Source organism: Serinus canaria, chromosome 1 (assembly GCF_022539315.1).
Source record: "Serinus canaria isolate serCan28SL12 chromosome 1, serCan2020, whole genome shotgun sequence".
NCBI lineage: Eukaryota > Metazoa > Chordata > Aves > Passeriformes > Fringillidae > Serinus > Serinus canaria.
The window spans coordinates 106327632-106344886 of NC_066313.1; the positions used below are offsets into that span (position 1 = coordinate 106327632).

The 17255-nt window shown below is 46.2% G+C and overlaps 1 long non-coding RNA gene across 2 annotated transcripts in view; it reads right to left on the reverse strand.

The window, feature by feature from the left end:
• The window catches only part of LOC127060000 (uncharacterized), a 31240-nt gene that overhangs the window by 4873 nt on the left and 9112 nt on the right, over positions 1-17255 (reverse strand). For both annotated transcript variants that reach the window (XR_007778449.1, XR_007778448.1), the window contains exon 2: positions 576-1351. This is a non-coding gene — a long non-coding RNA (uncharacterized LOC127060000). The remainder of the gene's footprint in view (positions 1-575; positions 1352-17255) is intronic.

The following is a 17255-nucleotide window of genomic DNA, read 5'->3' on the forward strand; positions in this document are numbered from 1 at the left end:
CAGAATCAATGCTGTGCCTTGGGGGAGGGCAGAAAACAGGTCTCCACCTGCTTGATGGAAACAGCAAGGTGAAAGAGCCAGAAAATCCTGGCCAGCACCAGAGCAGGCTCCAGCACTGAACTGAGCATGGGCTGGCATGGTCCACTGCTCTTTGTGATGGTGGGGTTCCTCCCCATGCTCATCTGGATAACCTAGCTGTTCCCAGCTCCTCTGGACTATGCATTAAGCATTACAATATGAGAGGGAAATCAAACACAATCAAAATTATCTCTATGAGACCCATTCCATAAAATAGTTATTGGCAATTAGAACAGATTCTTTTATAAAGAAGTAATTAGTCCTCCTGCCCTGAGCATTAATGAATGCTTTTCATTGCACCCCAAGGGGTAGTCAACCTGATAATAATCCACTTCAACACAAATGTTGTTATAAAACAACATTGTTTGACAACAGTGGCAGCAGGACAGTCACAAACAGGAGGCAAGCCCGCTCCACTGAGCACTGAAGCTGGTTGCACAAAAATGAAAGATCATTAATAATTTGCTTGGATTGGTGCTGTAGACTTGTCTTCTTACCTGTGAAGGAGATGAAGCAACAGATACCAAAAGCAGGGTCTCATTTCCCGGGGTCAGAGCTGAGAAAGCCAATGGAGATGGAGCAGTGCTGGCCACAACCTTCTGGTGGCGGTGCCTGCAGAGCCTGGCAGGGTGGAACAGGACCCACCTGTGTGGTGGTCGGGAGGTGGTGATCTCATGGTCTGGAGGTGGTGATTTCATGGTCTGGAGGTGGTGATTTGGTGGTCTGGAGGGTTTTGGCAGCCAAATGGCAGAGGGTGGTGTGCCCCTGCAGTATCCACTGCTGAGCTCTTTGGTGCCACAGGTGATGAACACCTGGTGACTGCGCCCCTTCCCCTGCTCCTGTTTGATTGTTGGCATTTTCTAGTGAGGTGTGTGTTAGTGCAGATGCAAAAATCACATTGGCTTCTCAATTCAGTGGCTTTCCTGCTCTGAGCACCCATCACAGACACCTGGTTCTGCTCGGGGTGGTGAGCGCAGCACAGGCAGGGCTCTCAATCAGAAGAAAGCCCTCACAGAGTGAAGAGATGAACCAAACCCTGCTCTGGGAACATCCTTGCTGCTCCCCTCTGATCCCTCTGCAGCCCTTGGGTCTGGTGGGAACCCCAGCAGCCACTGCTGACCAGGGACTGCTGGCACAGCCAGGCTGTAAAAGCACCCCTGGTACATTTACAAACCTCAGGTGAACAGCTGAATCCTCCCCTCCAAGCTGGGCTGTCAAACTGGGAAGAAGTGGTCCAGGATGATGCTGGGGAGCTCAGCCCCAGGGCTTTTCCCTGTGGAAAGACAGTGTGTAATGAGAGGTCTAATTAAGGAGGCCAACAGCACATTTGCATGCTGATGGAAAAAACTTCTCTGCCCACACCTCCCTCTGCTATTGCACACTTATTTTCTGGGGAGCCCACAGCAAAAAGATGCCTCGAGCCTCTCCTCCTTTCCAGCTCTCCCTGTGCTCTCATGGGAAGCAATGAGCACTCCTCATCCCCACCCTGCAGTGGGGATGAGGAGTGCTTGGAGACAGTGCCACAGCCCCTGGGACAACGTGGGACACTGGAGTCAGAGGTGACACTGGAGCCAGGGGTGACACTGGAGCCAGCAGTGACAGTGGAGTCAGGGATGACACTGAAGTCAGGGGTCACAGTGGAGTCAGGGATGACACTGGAACCAGGGGTGGCAGTGGAGTCAAAGGGGTGACACTGGAGCCAGGGGTGACACTGTTGCCAGGGGTGGCAGCCAGCTCTGGAGCCAGCCCAGGCTGTCACTGGTACCTTTGCCAAGCTCCTCTGTGGGGGGGCACATCGTGACTGCTGCTCCCACCCCGTGCAGAGAGAGGAGCCCCCCCCCCGGTGAGCAGGAATTGTGAGGACTGCTCATCTTGGAGCTGCCTGCAGGCATGGAGGGATCAGAGCACATCTCCCTGGATATGTCAGGGGAATTCAGTCATGCCAAGGAGCTAAGGCTGTATGTGTGAGGGTAGGAACTCGACAATCCTTGTGGGTCCCTTCCAGCTTGGAATATTCCATGGAAAAAAAAAACTTATTAGGCAGTGTGGAGGCTGCTGGGATCAGGGCAATGAGCACAGAGCTGCGTTAGGCTTGCTTTAGGCAATCTCGATTTTGGCATTTCACAGATTATGGGTGCCTAGTTTCACAGCTGTAAGCTTCTTTGAGCACACATTTGTTTTGATGTAATTACTTCACTTCAAAAACAAAGTACATGGGGGAAAATATTTTTTTCATGTGGAGCCATAACCATCCTCTGAGGCACCCTTAGCAGGGCTGCAGTCCCTGCATCAGCCCTTCAGGGCCTGTCTCACCAGCTCTTTATGGGGTGGGACATGGGACTGCTCAGCTCCTGGCCCAAAGGAAAAGCTGCCTGGGCTGTGGAATCAAGGGGATTAAGGGAATGCTCCCACAGAGCATGGGGCTCCCTGGGGAGGCTGATTTCCATGCTGTGTCATGATTTTAGTATAAAGAGAAGAAAAGGTCCCTCACTTTAATACTCACTAGAGTTTTATTCTCTGTTATTGCTGGAAAGGTTGGCAGACCTCTAGGGAAAGCTTTACAAGGGGGAAAACTGATTTTTTCCAATGTAGAAGTTTCCAGAAATTCACCAAGCTTCAATTAGCTTTGAAACATGAACTAGGAATCACTTAACTGCTACATTTAAAGTGTCAGTGGTCAAAGATTACATTTTTTGGTAATAGAGTGATATTTTAAATTAATGCAACTGTATTTGCAGTTTTCACTTTTCAGAGATTTGTGCCTTTTTTGGGTTGTTTTTTCATTTTTTTCAACAAATAAAAGAGATGAAGACTTGACTTGACGTTACTAGAGAACCAAGGAAGCCCAGGGCCAGGTCTCCTGTGGATTCATACAGCACTGGGGTCCATATTTTCCCTCACCCATTTTCCTGCAATACCAGGAAGGGAAATTTTGCAGAAATAGTGGAAGCTTGAAAAAGGAAATTATCCTTTAATGCCATCACAGCAGCAGTGCCAAGAATTACCAACTGCTTGTATCTGCAGCCAGGATAGGTCAGACTCTGAGACATAAAGGCTGCTACAAGCTCAAAACCAGGGGGAGTTACAGGGTGGGTGTGTTTGGTGTCACTGGGAGCTGTGACCTGCTACACAGGGGCACTTACTGGAATGGGAGATGCTCAGCAACCCTGCCCCACAAACTCCCATTCATACAGCACCTAAGGAGCCCATCCCACAGCAAAAGCAAAGCCTGGGTGGCTGTGACCCACAGGCTGCACTGACCAGCCCCTGGGCCAGGGCTCTCAGCCCCTGGCAGCCTGCAGGGGAATCCTTGTCCTGCCCAGGATGCTGCCACGCTCCTGGGCTCACACATCCAGCACCTCCTTTTCCCCCTGGTTCCCTGTCTTTGCTGGGCTTTGGGAGGACAGCTGTGCACAGCAGCAGGTCAAGAGCAAAGGCTGACATGGAAAAGAGCAAAGAAGGACATGGAGATTTGTTCTTTTATTTGCATTTTATCCTGCATTGGAGGCTGCATATAGCTGCCTCTCTGTCCTGGCTTCAGCTGAAATAGAGTTGATTTTCTCTACAGTAGTTGGCACATGTCTGTGCTCTGGATTTAGGATGAGAATAATATGGATAACACACTGCTGTTTTAACTTTTTGTTAAGTAGTGCTTATACTAAGTCAAGGATTTTGTACTGTGTATGCCTTGTCTTTCTTGGGTTTTCTCTCTCACTCTGCCTTTCCTTTTAATTAAAATTATTATTGATAGCAGTATAATTTTATTTTTTTTTAATATTTAACTTTGTTTTAATTATTAATCCATCTTCACCCACAGTTAAGTTTTGCTTTTCTTTCCTGATTCTTCACTCCATCCCCCTGGGGTTGGTGGATGAGTGAGTGAGTGAGTGAGTGAGTGAGTGAATGGTTGGTTGGGACTCAATTGCCAGCTGGGTAAAACCATTACACTATCCCAGGAGGGTTTCAAATGCTGGACACCCTGCACAGTCAGGAGGCAAATACTGCTTGGGGGACAAATGAGCTGTTGTGCTTGTCACTGACTTTTCTCCAAACTGGAAAATCTATGACTGTGACTGTGGGAGGCCTATGGCTCCTCAGCCTTCCTAATTCTCTCTTGCCAACCACTGTCTTGTATTTGAAAATAATTAGACTATTTTTTAATAAGTAGGATACATTTTCAAGGCCATGCTAGTCCTCTGCTTGTGGTCAAACAAGCCGTGCTGTGTGCACAGGTGCCCAAAAAAGCCACAGCAAACTCTGTCATCTCTCTGGGGAAAAAAAAAAAAGCTGCTTTTAAGACATAGATTGCAACAAGACACTACATGGACTGGGGCTCTGAGCAACCTCCTTTAGTTTGAAATGTCCCTGCTCATTGCAGGGGGCTGAGATGATCTTTATGGTCCCTTCCAACCCAAACCATTCTGTGACTGCAGTTCTATAATTCCATGATTCCTTCTGCCTGAAGAAGGGCATATTTAGGAGGTGAAACAGGAGGCCTTTCCATCCCTAGAGCCTCATTTATCTCATGATGGGCTGCATCCCTCCAAAGGGTGGCTGTGCAAGGGCAGGTGCAATACCCACATCACAACTCTGATGCTCTCCCCAGCACCAACACACCAGGAGGCAGCTGATAAATGGCCAGGGAGGGCTCATAACTCCCCCCTTGTGTGGGAAACCAGGAAATTCTTCTGGCTGCCCTGGAGGGCTCGAGACCCTGTTAGGGGGCTCAGAGACCTTGGCACAGAGCCCAAGACCCCTCTGCCTTTGACTTAACCCTTGGAAAAAACAACTACTAACCTCTATATGAAGGATTGCAAGAAATTAAATTTTAGGTAGAATGATAGTGAATTTACTACAGGGTGAAAAATATTTTTGGGGGGTTTTTAGAATGGGGGTTCAGGGGGCAAGATGGAGGAATCTGGGCGTGTCCTGCCTTTCTCCTTCTTCTTCTTCTTGGCCTCCATCTTCTGCTATGATGTTGGCACTTTTAGATTGGTTTAGAGTAGAAGCTCACTGTCTAACATAGGTGATGGGTATTGGGAAGTAATTGTAAACATTGTTTATGTAGTTTTTAGTATAAAGACATAACACCGCCCCGGGGGCAGGCAGAGTGCCTCAGACTGTCTTGCTGAGCAGACCTCGGCTGGACAGGGGAAAAACTTTTATAGATAAGGAACAATAAACAACCTTGAGAAGGAGAAATGAAGAGCTCTGACTCCTTCTTTGAGTGCTGGGCTGGGAAAAGAGACTTTTTAACGTATCTCAGGGTCACTCTGAGCAGCAGAGATTCCAAGACTCTTACAGCAGTGTTGATCCCCTCCCTGGCTGGTGGAGAGCACAGTTTCACCTGGTGGTGTTATGGGGTCCCAGCACACAAAAGACACTGGAAATTCATTCCTTCTGCAGCACATCCACTGAAATGCCAGGGGTGCACATAGGGACTGGCCAGGCTTTTCTGCCATGCTGCAGTCAGCCCAATCCACCTGGCTAAACCTGAGTCATGCTGGGGAGGACACAGCCCAGAGGCCAAGCTGCCAAGGTCTATAAGAGCTGCATTTCCCAGTTCTAGAAATCCAGTCCCATGTTGGTACTGACAGTGCAATTTTCAGCACTGCATTCCAGGACCAAGCTTTTTGTAATCTCTCCACCAATGAATGTTTTCAACTTTTTGATTTCTTGAGAAAGGTGTGTGTCTCTGCCACCTGGGGAAGGTACTGGTGAGGCTGCACATCTCTGCATCTAAGACACAGTCTCAAGACAGCTCAACAACCCATGGCTGATTGATTTAAATAATAAAATGAATATATTAGTGGCAGCCTAATGAAATGGCCAGTATCATCTTGAAAGTGGAAGATGGGCATGATACACCAGCCCTTCATGTGAACCATACCTTCTTTGTTTTATGCAGGTTATTGAGCAGATCCAATGAAAAACCCTATAAACACTTTCTAGTTTATCAATGTTCATTATTTTTACCAATTACCCTTCAGAGTAAGAATATGATCAGATAAACCACGCTTAGGTGATAGTTCATATACTGAGTATTTTCTATAGTGTAAGCATGTGGTGGCACTCACATCTGTGTATGTGTAAAAAAGACAGCTATTATGCCATTTATCATCATCATCATTATCATCATCATCATTGTATAATATACCTGTATAACTTATACTCTGATTGAAATTGAATACATTTTTTGCCTTATGGGAAGGAAGAGAATGTGGCAAGGGAAGGACAAGTTAAAAGTGTCTGGGTGTTTTTAAAGCTGATCTCTGAGACACAGCTCTCTAGGGCAGCAGAGATTGGGTAGGTCACTACAGTGGTGCCAAGCATGGCTGTACCAGACACTTTGTTTGAGATATCCCCCCCCCAAAACAGTCCTCTGCTAATTCTGGACTGTAAAGAAGGTCAGGGCTGAGTTTCACAAGCTCAGGGTTGTTGCACCCTTGGATGTCACCATGGATCCACAATCCCACAGTGCAATCTAACATTGCACCTCCTGCATACCCACGCAGGAGATCGAGAGGTCACATTTCAGGTCTGCAAGCTGTGACAGTGTCCCTTTCAGGCCTATTGCAATGACACCTGTTACACCACCTCTCCTCGCTCCCACTTAATGCATTGTGGCACTGGCGGTGCTGTTGCAATGACAGCTGACAGATTCCCTGCCTTTGAGATCCGCTCCTGTCGCGTTGCGGGCGCTCGCTAATCGGATAATTCTGTTGTTCTGGTGGCGCTCGTGTTCGTCTGTGCTAAATGACAAGCAGGAGCTTGTGTTCTGCTTCCTGCCACTTCCCTTTCAAGCTTCACAGTTGTAGTTGCCATTTCACCTTGTGCGTGAATCCAAGTTGTTCTCGCCTCTTTGCGAGGCGGCGGCGGCTCCATCCGGGGGAAGGGAGCGCTGGCATCCCCGGCAGCCCCAGCAGCCCGTCCGGGGGAAGGGAGCTCTGGCATCCCCGGCAGCCCCAGCAGCCCGTCCGGGGGAAGGGAGCTCTGGCATCCCCGGCAGCCCCAGCAGCCCCAGCAGCCCGTCCGGGGGAAGGGAGCTCTGACATCCCCGGCAGCCTCAGCAGCCCGTCCGGGGGAAGGGAGCTCTGACATCCCCGGCAGCCTCAGCAGCCCGTCCGGGGGAAGGGAGCGCTGGCATCCCCGGCAGCCCCGGCAGCCCGTCCGGGGGAAGGGAGCGCTGGCATCCCCGGCAGCCCCGGCAGCCCTTCCCAGGGGCAGCTCGGACATCGACGGCAAACAAACGGCAGTCCCCTGAAACTGGTCCCAGTTTGGTTTCTGCTAATTGATCTGGCAGCTCCACCAGGGAAAACAAGTTATGCTGGATATCAATTATTTGTGGGTCCGCTCCCTTCACCTCAGCAGCGCTTTTAGTCAGGGTCCATGGGATAAATGAAGGAAGAGAGGATCCCTGTCTCTCCAGCAGTGGCTGTTCCTGTAAATCAGCTCTTACTAATGAGTCCAGGTATAAATGAGGTACTGCTGAAATGCACAATTAGGCACACTGATCCTCAGGGGAACTTGGTACGAAGATTTCTGCACCAAACCCACAAGGTTAAAAAATATTTCTCTTTATGTAGTTAGGATCATGGGTGCAAAACTGAGGATGTGGATATTTGTTGTACAGATATTCTTCTGTTAAACAAGTTTGTTCACTAGCACCTGAAGCCCAGAGCAGCTCCAGCCTCCCCCAGGCAGGGCTCTGCCCCTCACACCACATAGTCAGGGCTTGTTCAGGGCTCTTGTGGCAGGGCCTGAACTTTCACGCAGCTCAGGTGCTTGGGAGAAGACTGTCTAATCAAGAAAGGGTGCAATTATTAGATTGCCTTTGTGCATGGGATCAGAGCAACGAATATAGAACTTAATAACACAATTCTCCACCTTGGCACAGTTAACAGATTTCTCATTTAGTGCAAGTTGGAAGAGCCCCTGAAGGGCAAGGCTCAGTCTCTGCCTAGAGCAGAAGATCCCTGGGTTATATCCAGGGAAGTGTTAAGCCCAGCAGCAATTCTGAGCCATGTATCTCCTCGTGGGTCACTGTGGGCCACCAGCTGACTTTGGTAGTGCTTTGAACAGGGGTCTGGGAAGCAGCTCCAAAATACACCCAGCCTAGGGCACAGTGCTGTTGGAGGGCTGTGTGCTGTATGAATTCACTTTGTTTACTTTAGAAATCTTACTACAGATCAGCCACCGAGTGTAAAAGATTAAATACAGGGAACATGGAAACATGCCATGAAAAATAAATCAGATAAAGGCCTGCTTCTTGGTAAGAAAATGGGAAAGAGCACAGTCAGTGTCACTTTTTGTTAGTTTTAGCAGTGGGAATTGAGAGCTGAGAGTGACGGTAAGAAGGGAAGAACATTACCTCAGAAATGATACATTGTACATAAATGATCTACCAAAGATCAATGTTCTGCATAAGAAGTCAGAGATTTTTAAAAATCCTACATATTTAAAACAGACTTGAAAGAAATAATTAGCCTTGTTAGTCTGGCATATTAAAGAAACCCCACAACTTCAAACTGATCAGCTCTTGACACATTTTGTTTAGCATCCCTCAGGCATGCAGAATGTCTCCGGTTGGGCTATGGAAAATAAAGATACATGGCAGCCTCTGCGTGGGTGCAGAGATCACACTGGGCAAAGCAGAAATGAAGGAACACATCTGTAATGTGGTGTCTAGAAAGCATTAAAAAGCATGTGGCTGAAAACACCAGAGTAAAGAGGGAAAGTGCATAAAAAACCCAGGGGAAAGGGGTAATCCTTTCCTACAAAGAGTGATAACAAGACAGATTGGATGAATACTTTGTAGAGCTTCCAACCAGAAAGAATCACAAGAAGCTCAAAGCAGGAAAAACTGGGAGGTGAAGATTAAATGTGGAGGGTCTTTACAGGAAAGATAGGAGCAACTTCAAGCACAGTGAGAAGAACATCTGTTAACTTTTAAGGCTCTCACTTGTGAAAACATCTAGTGAGTGTCATAGCCTACCATGGCCAGGCAAGCAAGCTTGGGACCTCAAATTTCAGGAAATTCAGTATGGAGATTGAAACTGGCCATGCCAAACTTTCCAATGAGTGATATTCTAGATTAGGTGCCTGTCATTTAATCCACTAAAGCCAATGAACTTGACAAAGAAAAGCTGTAGGCTGTGAGATTGCATACACCTGAGCTTTAGGCCCCAGACCAAGAGGGTGCACATCACCAAAAGCTACAACAATAAAAAGCAAAAATTCTTCCCAGAAGCAAGGGGCCAACTGCATCCATAGGAAAGGCACAGGGCTGTTCACCAGAAACAAAAGGGCATGCCATGGAAAAGATGAGCCCAGTTCTTGTCAGCACCTGCAATGTTTCACAAACCTGAGATTAAGGGATTAAAAGAAGCATTGCAGATGATCAGTGTAGATGGCACAGCTTGTAACATGTGAAATGAGAGAAAGCCCTGTAACAGTGTGCTGGTTTGGGCTGGGGTAGGGTCAATTTCTTCACAGTGGCTGGTATGGGGCAGTGGTTTTGATTTGCTGAGAGCAGTGTTTATAATATAGAGGTGTTTTTGTCATTGCTGAGCAGCCTTTGCACAGCATCAAGGCCTTTTCTGCCTCTGTACTGACACGCTGGCACAGGGGCTGCAGGTGCATGTGACACTGGGAGGAGACACAGCAGGGACAGCTGACCTCAAGTGACCAGAGGGATGTCCTATACCATATGGTGTCATGATCAGCCTACAGAGCTGAGGAAGAAGGAAGGGGGGGGTGTTTGAAGTGATGTTGTTTGTCTCCCCAAGTCACTGTCACATGTGATGGAGCTCTGCTGTCCGGGGGATGGCTGAACACCTGCCCACCCATGGGAAGTGGTGCATGAATTCCTTGGTTTGCTTTGCTGGCACAGGAGGCTTTTGCTATTAAACTGTCTGTATCTCAATCCATGATTGAATCCAGATTGAATCCATGAATCTGATCCTCAGATTCTCTCCCCCATCCCACTGGTGGGGGGTGAGTGAGAAGCTGCCTGGGGCTCATTTGTCAGTTTGGGTTAAGCCATTGGAAACACAGAGGAGAGAAGGGGCACAGGAGAGGTACCAGGTCTTGCTTCAACCCTTTGGCAAGATCACGGACAGCAGGACGAAACCAGATTCTTCCATGAACCAGTTTTTTGCTAGAATTTTATCAGCCCCTGAAGGACCAAGGGACACTCCAAATGAGATCTCTGGCTGGGTGTGAAGGTGAAGACATCAGCCCTGGAGAGCTCACAGTCCTACTGCAAAGGACTTAAAGATTCCTATAGCTCGATGCAGTCCTGCTGGAGGCTCCAGCATGCACAACAGGCACAACAGCTGAGGCTGTCTTGAAATAACCTTCCGGAGAGCTGTGAGAGCCAGAAACACTTCACTGCCTTATTGTAGGCACAAGGGAGTCCTCAGGAATGAAAGCACCCATTGATGATGTGCCATGCCTGGGCAAGCAGTGATCAGAATCCCAAATCAAGCAGGACATTGAGGCAGCCAAGAAGATGCAACCCAAACCTCAGCAGAGCCAGATGTCAATCACAGACGATTTAATTGTGCCTGGAGAAACCAGCCACAAAGGCAGTAAAGCCTGCTGATTATAAGCAACAGTGAGCAAGCTGACAATGAAAGGGGTAAACAGGGAAATTCAAAAATTGCAAAGGAGGTTGAAGTAGGTCACACCCAGCCACACAACTCAAACCACTTGCTAAAGAAAGTGCACGGCCCAGATAGAGAGGAATCACAGCTAGAGCAGTGGACATGGTCCTTTCCAACCTTACCCATTGTGTGATTCTGAGACAGCAAGGACCTGAAGCATTTACAAGCATCATCAGTATTCCTCCTCCTTCACCCTCCTACCACCACAATCAGGCTCAAGCTACCGGGCAAAATGCAGCTGTGAATAAATAATAGGACTTTGCCAAGCTGTGTCAATGACTACAAAATGTTCCATGGTCTGTGGTTCCCACCTTCACAAGTGTCTCTTTCATTAGCATGGCCATATTTTCGCTCTTAAACTATAATCCATCAAACAGTGTGACATCTGTTGATGTGCAGCACAGACTTAACATGCTTGGTGAAGCTGAGAGGATGATCAAGTGCCTCTGCCTTTGGAAAGCTGCTAATCTGAAAAAAAATGAAAAAGAACTGGATGTCCACAGGGAGAACTAAAGAGAGGAGAGGTGGTGTGTCACCCAAAAAATACAGGCTCGAGTACTTGTAGCCTGTAGTGGACTTGAGGCACAGCAAGACTGGGAACCAGTTTGGGAAGATGTGCCAAGCCATGTAGGTCACTGTACATTCTTTTGATGGCCATGCCCTCACTCTGTGGCATCCTAATACAAATTGCACCCAAATCACTACATTACAGAAAAGGAAAAGACAGGGAGTAGCACCTTGGCAGGTAACCACGAGTGCCTTTGTTAGCAGGTTGAAAGTCTGGATGAAAAATTATGTCAATTCAAAAGAGCAGCCAGCATTCCACCTGGTAATTGCCAGTGAGTTCAGCTTGATGAGATACAAATGATTTGGAGAAAGCAGAAGCCTCCCCTGTGAACATGATGTGCTGTAGCTCCAGCAAAAAGGGGAGAGCAGGGAAAGAAATGCAGCCAAAGAGGAAATACTGTAACAGCAACAAATCCTCCAAGTGCAGGATGGTGTAACTGATCCCCCCACACGAACATTCAGTCATTTAGGGAATACTCATGAAAAGTGTGGGCACAGTATTTCCCACGATGCTGAAAAGGAAGGAGTGGAAGGGGGAGTGTGGGAAAGCACTTCACAGTGACTCTGCTCACTGACATTGAACTGGAGAGAAAATAGCCTGGAAGTTCCGGGGTGGGCAGGGAGAAGGACTTCTGTTTCTGCCCTGAAAGACAGCCAGGTGGGGGCTCCTCACCCTGAGGCAGCTGACTGAGGGGCTCACATCAGGCTGTGGAACCCCTCCTGATGCTGCTCCTCACGGATCCCGAGTGTCCCAGCACTGCTCAGCCCGAAAACCCCAGCAATGCTCCAAATAAATCATTCCTATCTGAGGCATAGGAGATCTGTGGAGTCACACAAACAGTTTACAGACTTTTAATGTCAGGCTGTGACCACACGTTACCCACAGCTTTTTTAAGTCCAATCTGCTGGGATTTTATCACAGCCGGAATATCACTGTCCTTTCCAACTACCAAAATCTGACTTCTGAAAAGGCCTCCATCTGTCTCCCATATTACTTTAATTTACTAAGTTGTGCCATATCCCCATCTGGCTATTGGCTGGAATTTTGTTTTGTTTTGTCCCTGTGAGTTATTCAAGGAGACACAGAGCTGGCTGAGTACATTAGATCATTATATGCCTCTTAAAGTAGTTGTTGGATTTATTTGAATAGGGATTAGCAAGATTAAGAATGTTTTCTTTAAATTACTATAGTAGCCTACAATTTTCAAATGGTAATTTTGTCCATTATATTGATTTGTATTTAAAGGACTTTGATGTTTTTTATTACAGTACAAAGAAGGCAGTTAAGCAATGCTCCTGTGAAAACCAACAGTTTTAGAATTTTGTTCAAGACTGAAATAACAGATGCACAAATCCCATTAAAATTCGATGGAAATTGACCTCACACCTCTGTAAATTGCTTGAAAAGCTCATTTATAGAACTTCCAGAAGTAGCTTTATACAGAATTGGAGTTTCCTACCAAACATTCTTCATACAACTTCACATATTGTTATTTTGGAGGGAAAAATAATCAAAGAGCATTCCTGACACAGTATTACTGACATGGAAAAGTGTGACATCTGTTGTTCAGCCCTTCTGAAAAGTGCTTCAGTCCTTTTCTTATCTGCCTTTGTCTCTCTGAAGTGTTGGGCCTCAGTTTAGCTATCTCTGCTGATTGCATCAACAAGGTAGAGAAGGATGCCTCAGTGCAGTTTATCCTTTTATTATCTCAATTCCACCCTCAGCCACAACCATTTCATGATAAAAAAAAAAAAAAAGCCAAAAAAAAAAAAAAAAAAACCTGAGATTCTATAACTCTAAGGAGCTTTAAAGGAGCCATCCAAGATCCCTTGTCAGAGGGGAGCATTTGGATGGAGTGCTGGTTACTTACTCAGGATCCCATCCCGTTGATCCATCAGCTCCATCAGAGCTGGTGTAGCACCAGCACCTGGTGCAGGCTGTACCTGGGGCTGCTCCAGCATCTCCTGGCTGTTCTTGTGTCCCACTCAGGGGGAGATGGATTTGATTTATGCCACTAACTTGCATTCAAATGACCCCAAGGAAAGCCAAAGGTTTGTGTTGTAATAAGACATGAAATAAAATTACATGGATGCTGGAACTTCTAAGGTAAAAAAGAAGGGAAGTGTATTCCTGACTTGGATATATATAGAATTTGAAAAGTGACTTTGAATTGGAGGATGAAATTGCCACCTCTCCAATGACACTGGTTAAATTAACAGTTTATCAATTTTCTCCTCTTTTAGGAAAGAATGCAAAAACAATCATTATTTACATAAAAGTGCATGACAAACTCCATTACAAAAATGTAAACATCAGAAGGCTTAGAAGAACTTAGAAGGGCAACAGGTGTGCCCCTCCTTTCTCCTTCTAAAGGTCATTGAGGTTTGATGGGTTTCAAGGTTTTCTACAAACCCACGACCCTTTGCTGCTTATGCCCATCTGCTGAACTTCAGCTGTGCCTGGCATCGACCCTCTGGCACAGTTTGGGTCACTGGCCAAACACTGGCTGTGTGCAGCCCCCTCCCACCCTCACTGGCACACAGGGAATACTTAAGCTGAGCTGTCAGAAAAGAATGCCTAAGTATTTGCTGCCCATCTCCTGCCCAAAGTTCTGTGCAAAAAACATGTTTTTATTTTATTCTCCTTTCTGGAGAGATCAAGATGGAGGGAAATGAAGTGCTTAGAAACCCTTTTCTTTCCCAATCATGCTCTGTCTGTCCAAATTATTTAGTCATTCTCTCTGCACCCTCACTGGGAGAAAAAGAGCAACAACAACAACAAAAATAACAATAATAATAATACCTTAATTAAATACTGTAAAGATTAATTAATAAGTGTTATATTAGCCTTTTTGCATGTTTTCTAAATGGCACAATCATAGTCTCTGTGCTGATAGCAGGCAAGATCAGCCTCCCCTCAATGTGTAACTACCATCTATTTTAGAATCTGTAAAGTATAAAGTATTCAGTAATTTTTCCTCTCTGTCTCTTTGTATGCATATCCTAATACATGCAGAGACTCCACAGCTCACATTTTTGTAAGAATACAAGCAAATATCCTGCCCCAAAAGTTAAACTGAACCACAGCTCAGCAGCAATCCTTTCAAAAGCTTTTCAATGGCCTGTTCTCTGCCTTTGAACACATCTTTGGCATTCAAGTCCTCAGAAGAGAGGCATTTACTCAGTTTGGATCTGAGGCATTATCTGGTGTGTGCTCTGGATGTTTTAGGATCTGTGAGATCGCACATCACTGCACATCTCATAAAATCAACATTGCTGTGCTCCTGTACTCACAGCACAACTCTGATCCAAACCCAGATCCTTGTGTTGACAGGAGATTGGCTTTGGGCTGTCTCACCTACAGTGCTGCTCACAGTTTGCCCAGCCTAGCAAAAAAAACATTGAATAAGACATCTCCTATCTAAGTCCTGTCTTGCTTGCTTTAATATGAAAGAAACCTTGACATTTATGAACAAGCAGGAATCTATCTGAATGCCTCTGCTTAAAATTTCCTCTCCTTCCACTGATGTGCAGTGTGCTGCAATCCATGTGATTGCCTTTGCCTATCTAAGAAGGGACTGGGCTATAGCAACACTGCAAAAAATGCAATGAATTTTGAGAGAATTACTCTGAAAATAAGCTGAAAACCACTTCGAGATGTAAGCTATTACATAAAATCAGCTGTTATTTTTATAACTTTATTAGTCATGATTGTTGATAATGATGGAAATGCTTGCCAGGCTTAGAAAAGGTCATCCTTTCTGCAGCAATAGAATCCCTTTGTACAGGCTGAAGCCTTTATCCCTCCAACTCTGTGTTGGATAATTTGAGTTTGCAAAGGGAAACAGACTAATTCAAGCCATTTGTTGATTTTGAGTCCAGGTAACCTCAACAGTTTTCAAACTTGCCACCCAATTTAACCAAATTGACAGAGGGGCAATGATGTCTAAGACAGACACTTCCTGTGGGTTGCATGAAAGCAGAAAGGTGGATGGAAAAGACCTTACTAATATTCCCAGCAGAGGGAGAGGTACAGTGTGGGCATGACTGCTATTAGACAGTACAAATTCCTCTTAGGTGCTCAGCTTTCAGCCATGGATCTGCAGAAAACCAGGTCTCTCTGGATCTTGTCTTCAAACCCCTCTTTGTTATTCTCTCTTGATAGCAAACCCAATAACCTCCTAGGTAAAGATTTGAATTGTAGATGACAACACAGCCTGTGCTAGCATGTGAAATGAAACTTTGGTATTATTCATAGCTCACCAAGCCTACAGGGTGTGGCATGGCTTTACCTGAAACCTGCCAAGTTTTCTTTGTGGTGGCACAGCTGTTGCCCTGTTTTGCTGTGCAGCAGGAGAGGTATTTTGAAAACAGCTCATTAGTTTATTATTGTTGTCTTCACCCTTTCTGACTGTCCCAGTCTCCAGCTTAACTCAGTCTCCTTTTGCTTTGCCTATTCATTATCTGCTTTTTAAGCTGCTTGGCACACTTATGTGCTTGTCCTTTACCCAAGCAAAGCCAATTCCTCCCTACGACAATTTCTTAGGCCTGCAAAGATGTTTGTGTGGATCCAACTGGTGAAGGAAATTTTACAAAAACTGAAATTATTTCTAAAATTTCTCTGGAAACTAGTTGCCAACAACTGAAAAAAAAAGATTTTTTTCTTCTTTAAAGCAATGGTATTCAAAGTCCAAACCTGTCCCTGTTAAATTCAGTTCATGAAGCATGAGACCTTTTAGTTCTCCATGCAGGGAACTGATAGTGAGGCCGCCAAACTCACTTATCTATGCCCTCTCTATTTCAGAGGTGACTAGAATTTGTTGAGATTGAACCTAAAACGAAAAGGTTCAGTAAATATTAATTTGTACTTTATGGGAAATTAGGTTGGATTTGCATCTCAGGCATTTTTTCATATCTAGTTATAGTCTTAAAAATGTCAGAGCCTCAAAGTTTGTAGACACAGCACTCTCTAAATGAACAGGGGAGAATTATTTCAGAGAGTAAATCAGAAATTCCTACACATGAGTAAGCCCTGTGTGTCTGGACCAAAAGTCTTAGTACAGTGCTCCCATGCTTCCAGTCAACCAGCTATAATTCTTGTGACCCCAGGGCTCCCCAGTAAACTGCCTGCACATCCTTTAGGGATGTCCTATATTCACTGAAATTTTTGACCCAGTAATTTAGAAGAATGAGTTAATGTGAGAAAATAGCGACCTACTCGTGGACAGTTTCCAGGTGAGAGGGAGGGTCCACAAAGCTGATTGGATCCATTACTCAGTGTCACTGCAATGGATTCACCTTGCTCCCAAGCCTTCCCTTGTGAACTGTGTCCCTTACAGCTCAAAACAGCCTCATTTGCCAAAAAAGTTGAGCAGTGGCAAAGCTGCTGCAGAGGCTTTGGTTCTGTCACACGGGAACAGATCCAACCCTAAATCAGGAGATCCCAATGACACCAAATATCCACTTTTAGGCCACAGCAAATCAGTGAGGGAAGGGTTTTCCCTGCTCACAGGCAGCTCAAGTGGCCACCAGTGATTTATTCCCTTCCCACTGCCACCGACCTCACGAAACACCCACCGCTTCTTCCAGGCACGGCTATGCAGCTATGGCAGCACATGAAATATTGATGTAATTTAATGCTGAAAAAAGCCCCCAAACAACCCAAGCTGAATTCCGGTAATTCCAGCTGGGCCGTAAAGCCGGGTTTCCGTGCGATGCCGGGCTCCTGCAATCCGGACGAGCGGCACTAGATGGCAAAGCAGCGCCAGGTTTGTCAGCCGTGGGTCCGGTGCCGTGGGCACCTGGCGGAGCAGGGGCTGCGCATCCCCCCCTACCCTTCTGCCTGCCCTGCCTCCCTCCTTCAAACAGCGGCAGAGATCGCCCCAAAGATCGGATGCTGCTCATAAACTCCGGAGGTGAGGGGACTCTAAGGATGTAGACGTG